The following is a 6,852-nucleotide window of genomic DNA, read 5'->3' on the forward strand; positions in this document are numbered from 1 at the left end:
TTTTCCCTTTCTCTAAGGTGTCTTTTTATGAACATTACTGATTTTAATGTAGTGTAATTTATACAGTATTTTATTGTTAGAACTTTTGGCGATTTGTTTAAGAAACTTATTCCTAGCCCAAAGCCATAATGATCTTCTATATTTTCTTTAAGGGTTAAAATTGTTTCTTTTCATGTTAAAGTACTTTATTCATGTAGAATTGACTTTTTGAAAAAATAATATGAGGTAGGAATCTACTTATTTTTCTTTCCCATATGGATAACTCATTATCCAACTACCATTTGATTCTTTGTAAATCTATTCCCCATAATCTGCAATACCATCTCTGTATATATCAATTTCTTATATATATGAATGTGGTATACCCATACAATGGAATATTATTTGTCAAAAAAAAAAGAGTGAAGTACTGATATGTGTTACAACATGGATAAGCCCTGGAAATGTTATGCTAAGTGAAAGAAGCCAATCATGAAAGATTTCATAATCTATGATTCCATTTATGTGAAATGTCCAGAACAGGCAAATCCATAGAGACAGTTAGAAAATTAGTGGTTCCCTAGGGCTAGCGTGGGATGGGAAGAGCAGGAAAAGGGAATGATTGTAATGTATATGGAGTTTCTTTGTGGGGTGTTGAAAAAGGTCTAAAATTAGATTGTAGTTATGGCAGCTCAACTCTGTGAGTATACTAAAAACCACTAAATGAAAAAAGACAGTCAATAAATGCCAAAACTGAAATGACAAAGATGTTAGAATTATCTAACAAAGATTTTTTTTTTTTTGGTGAGGAAGATCAGTCCTGAGCTAACATCCATGTCAATCCTCCTCTTTTTGCTGAGGAAGACTGGCCCTGGGCTAACATCTGTGCCCATCTTCCTCCACTTTATATGGGACGCGGCCAAAGCCTGACAAGCAGTGCCTTGGTGCGCACCTGGGATCTGAACCCCGGCTGCCAGCGGCAGAGCACATGCAATTAACCACTACGCCACGGGGCCAGCCCCATAACAAAAATTTTAAAGCAACCATCATAAAAATGCTTCAGTGAGCATATAGGAACAAACTTGAAACAAAGTACAAAAATAGAATGTCTCAGTAAAGAAATATAAGATAGATAAAGATAGATAGATAAAGAAGAACCCAATGGAAATTTTAGAACTGAAAAATGCAATCACCAAATTTAAAAACTTAATGGATGTGCTCAACAGCAGAATGGAGGAGATAGGGAAGGGGAAAAAAATCAGTGAACTTGAAGACAGTATGATAGAGATTACTCAATCTTAACAACAGAGAGAAAACAGACTGAAGAAAAAGAACAGAAACTCTGGAAACTGTGAGACTATAATAAAAGATCTAACATTCTTATCCTCAATGTCTTGGAAGGGAGCAGAAAGAGGAGGGGCTGAAAATGTACTCAAAGTAATAATAGCTGAAAATGTCCCAAATTTGATTAAAAAAAAGACATAGACCTACAAACTCAAGAAGGTGAGAAAACCCCAAATAGGATAAATAAATCCAAACCAAGACACATCATAGTCAAACTTCTGAAAATTTAAAACAAAGAAAAAATCTTGAAAGCAGCAGTAAAAGCAACACCTTACCTACAGTGGAAAAACAATTTGAATGGCAGTAGATTTCTTATCAGGAACAATAGAGACCAGGAAAAAAAATGGCACAACATTTTTTAGTGCTGAAACAACTGTCAACCAGAATCCTATGTCCAAAGAAAATATCTTCAAGGGATGAAGGGTAAATCAAGACACTTTCACATTGAGGACAACTAAGACAATTTATCACCAGCAGATCTGCCCTATAAGAACAACCAAACAAAATTCTCTAAACAAAAGGGAAATGACAAAAGAAGGAATCTTGGAATATCAGGAAGGAAGGAAGAACATGATAAACAAAAATATGGATAAATAGAATAGACTTTCCATTTGCTCTTGTGTTTTCTAAATTCTGTTTTATTGTTGAAGCAAAACTCAACAACACTGATATGGTTCTACATGTGTGTAGAGGAAATATTTAAGATAGTTATATTGTACGTGGAGAGGGTAAAGGAATGTAAAGGGAGGTAAGGTTTCTACATTCCACTTCACTTGAAAGGTAACATGATGACACCGGTAAGCTGTGATAAGTGATGTATATATAATGTAATGCCTAGATCATCCACTAAAAAAGAAGCTACACAAAGAGATGCACTCAAAAACACCATAAATAAATCAAAATGGAATTCTAAAATCTGTTCAAGTAACCCAGCAGAAATCTGGGAAAAAAAATAGAGAAATGAAAAACAGAACAAGGAGAAAACAAAAAGATAAAATGGTAGACTTAAGCCCTAACACAACTAATTACATTAAATGTAATTGGTCTAAATACACCAATTAAAAGACAGAGCTTGGGAGAGTGCATTAAAAAACATACTACTATATACTGTCTATAGAAAACGTAAAATATAACAATATATGTAGGTTGAAAGTAAAAAGGATGGAAAAAGATATATCACACAAACATTAATTTTTTTATAAAAAGAAGGAGAGGCTATGTTAATATCAGATAAAGTAGATTTAATAGCTCAGAAAATTATCAGAGAGTGCTATAATATAATGATAAAAAGGTCAATCCACCAAAAAGACATAGCAATTCTAAATGAGTATGCACCAAATAACAAAGTTGCAAAATATGTGAAACAAAAACTTATAGAAATTAAAGGAGAAACAGATAAATTCACAATTATAGAGCAACTAGACAGAAAATCAGCAAGAATATAGAACTCATCAACACCATCAACCAAGAGGGTCTAATTGACATTTATAGAACATTTGACCTAACAGCAGCAGAAAACATATTCTTTGCAAATGTTCGCAGAGCATATAGCAAGATAGACCATATCCATGGTCATAAAATAAACTTCAACACATTTAAAAGAATTGAAATCATACAGAGTGTGTTTCCTGGCCACAATGGAATCAAACTAGAAATCAATAACAGAAAGATAACAGGAAAATCTCCAAACACTTAGAAACTAAACAACACTCTTCTAAATAAATCATGGGTCAAAGAGGAAGTCTCAAGGGAAATAAAAAACTACATTAAGCTGAATGAAAATACAACATATCAAAATTTGTGGCACAGAGCTAAAGCAGTGCTGAGGGGAAACTTTATAGCACTAAATGAATACATTAGAAAAGAAGAAAAGTCTCAAACCAATAATCTAATAAGCTCCCACTTCAGGAACCTAGGAAAAGAAGAGCAATATAAACACAAAGCAAGCAGAAGGAATGAAATATTAAAGAACAGAAATTAAAAAATAAACCTTCACCTAAGTCCCACACCTTATATAAAGGTTAACTCAAAATGAATCACAGAGTCCAACATAAACTTTAAACTTCTAGGAAGAAACATGGGAGAAAGTCTTAAGCTCTGGGCCTGGCAGAATTCTTAGACCTGATATCAAAAGCACGATCCATAAGAGGAAAAACTGAACAAGTGGGCTGCATTACAGTAAAGACTTTAGCTGTGACAGTCCCCACTAAGAAGATGAAAAGAGAAGGTATAGACTAGGAGAAACTATTTGTAAGCCACATGTCCAACAGAGAGCTAGTATATAGAATGCATATGTTAATTAGCTTGATTGTGGTAACCATTTCACTATGTATATCAAATCATCAAGTTCTATACCTTAAATATATGCAATTTTAATTGTCAGTTATACCTCAATAAAACTTGGGGGAAACAGCAAAAAAAAAAAAGATATAAAGAATAGAGTGAAAAGGTTTAACATAGCTCTCGTTGGAGTGTCAAAAGGAAACAAGATAAAGAATGGAGAAAAGGTAGTATCTAAAGAGATAATGGATGCAAAATTTCCAGAATTGAAGAAAAATATGAACTTGCAACTCCAGGAAGCACAGTATATCCCAAGTGGGGTAAATTAAATAAACAAAAAAGTCCATGCTTAAACATATTATTTTAAAAAACCCACAACAAACCAAGAATACAAAAGACAAAATTAAAAGCACCTGCAAAGACAAGACAGAGCACCTACAGAATTATGGCGATTAGAAAAACAGCAGACTTTTCAAAAGCAACAATGGAAGCCAGAGGCAGCAAAATAATATTTATAAATGGTTGAGGTTAAAAACCCAGAATTTGGCATCCAGAAAATGTATCTTTTAAGAATGATGATAAAATAAAAGTATTTACAAATAAAAAGAGTTCACCACCATGAGACTTCATTAAATAAATCTCAAAAGGTTGCACTTCAGGAAGAATTAAAATGATCCCAGAAGGACAACCTAATGTGCAAGAAAGAATGGTGAGTAAACAATGGGAAACATGTATGGGAAGGCAAACAAACACTTCTTAAAAATATTAATTATCGTAATACTACCTAAATTGGTAGTATTAAAAAAAACCAGAATGGTTTTTTTGGTTCCCCTCCAACCATGATGGAGTAACAGGGACCAGGTTTACCTTTGCTGCCTTCACTGGAAAAAGTAAATAAAACAACATTTGAAAACAGGCAAAGCAGAAGAAGAATCCTTGAGAGAAGGAGAAGAAAGAGGTGAGTCCTGTGACGGCCCTAGTGTGCTGCCTGCAGAGATTTTTCAGGCCACAGCATAGGAGAGGGTAAACCAAACAGCCTCCTTCTATTGAAAAAGATAGAGTTGAGAACTTAGGAAAGCCAAAGTGGCTAGAATTCCACGAAATTATACAGTTGATAGAATTCATACAGAGAAATCCCATGTACAATTTATCCAGTTTCCCCCAATGGTAACATCTTGCAAACCCCATAGTAAAATCAGGTATTGACACTGGTCCAGTCAAGATACTGAACATTTCCATCATACAAGGATCACACATCTTGCCCTTTTATAACCACACCCACTTCCCTCCTGCCATTGCTTCCTCTTTAATATTGGCAACCACTAATCTGTTCGCCATTTCTATAATTTTGTCATTTCAAGAATGTTACGTAAATGGGATTATACAGAATGTAATCTTTCAGGATTGGCTTTTTTTTCTTTTTCACTCAGCAAGATTCTCAGAATACTCATCCAGGTGGTTGTGTGTATCAAATAGTTCTTTTTTTTATATATAGCTAAGTAGTATTCCGTGATATGGATGGGCCAGTTAGTTTACTCTCTGAAGGAATCTGGGTTGTTTCTGGGATTTGGCTATTACAAGTAAAGCTGTTGTAAATATTCATGTACAGGTTTTTATGTGAACATAAGTTTGCATTTCTCTGGAGGAAACACCCAAGGAATGTAATTGCTGGGTCACGCAGTTGTTGCATGTTTAATTTTTAAGAAACTGCCAAACTTATGCTAATACTAATGGCTGTACTATTTGACATTACCACTAGCAATCTATGAGTGATCTAGTTTCTCTTCATTCTTGCCAGCATTGTGTGTTGTCACTTTTTTTTTATTTTAGCCATTCTGATAAGTGTGTAGTGATACTGTGGTTTTACTTTGCATTTTTCTCATGGCTAATGATATTGAACATCTTTTCATGTGTGCTTATTTACCATGTGTATATCCTCCATTAAATGTCTCTTTATGTCTTATGCATGTTTTCTAATTGGATTGTTTGTTTTTGTTTTTGAACTTTGATCGTTCTTTTCTTGCATAATTTAAAATTTTACTTTTATAAAATTCTTCCAAAATCACAAAGGTAAACTTATTTATTCTAATCTTGAAAACAGTAGAAAGATGTAAAAAGAAAAAAAATGACCTACGTTTTTTCCTTGCCTCATCAGTCTTGAATTTCACCCTCTTTTCCTGCACCTTCTCCAGTATTGGATGCAAATGATTTTTGTCAATTTGATGGGTAAAAATGCTTTCTTAATTGTTGCTTCAATTTGTATTTCTTTGATAACTAATAAAGTTAAGTGTGTGTGTGTGTGTGTGTGTGTGTGTGTATACATACTTGTAAATAAGCAACACTGTGAATATAATGAAAGCATATCTGGGTAGTTTGGCCTAGACAATATATATTTTACTACAGTTTCCCAGTTATGATATTTATAAGTCTAGAAATTAAGGTTGGAAAAACAGAGGAAAGGAAATGTGACATTTTACTGGTAAAATCCGAAGGGGGTTAGACTCATATTCATTAGCCACATTTGCATTATTCTTTTAGTGATGCTAGTAGAGATCTCTATTTTTCACTGGTGAACTCCCAAGTTGAATTTCTCTGTTAGAGGTGGAAATCATAAGATTTAAACGTTTTGGATACTTCTTGTACCAGTTATCAGTTTATTTCCTCACAACTCCATCTTTGTCCTGCTTTGTGATATCGGAGCTGAGCCCTGTAAACGTTTCCCTATTGACAGCTGCGTCAGTGTTAGGCTTTTCAATAGATGGGATCGGAGACGTACTGCATGAAGAAGGCGCTTTTCTTCCTGCTTGTGAAACACTTTTCCATTCTCACTCTGATGGTGAGCTGCAGCCAGTGGCATGCAGGTTACCCAGTGTCACATAATCTCCTGTGACAGGAGGAGATTTGACAGCACTCACAGGCAGCTGGGGCAGCCAATGGACTAACCTTCCAGAGAGTTTCACTAGCACCTTCCCAACACGCCTTCCCCCTTTAAGGAGGCTTCTTTGCACATTTTGCAGCATCTTCTATCTGCTTGAACATAGAAGTCTTATTTGTAACAGCTTATTTGACAATCTTTTCTATGAATTCTATCAACTGAACAATTTCTTGGAATTTTAGCCACTTTGGCTTTCCTGAATTCTCAAGTCTCTTTTCAATTCAGGGAGGCTGTTTAGTTTTCTCTCTCCTGTGCTGTGGCCTGAAAAGTCTCTGCAGGCAGCACACTAGGGCCGTCACAGGACTCACCTCTTT

Source organism: Diceros bicornis, chromosome 34 (genome assembly GCF_020826845.1).
Source record: "Diceros bicornis minor isolate mBicDic1 chromosome 34, mDicBic1.mat.cur, whole genome shotgun sequence".
NCBI lineage: Eukaryota > Metazoa > Chordata > Mammalia > Perissodactyla > Rhinocerotidae > Diceros > Diceros bicornis.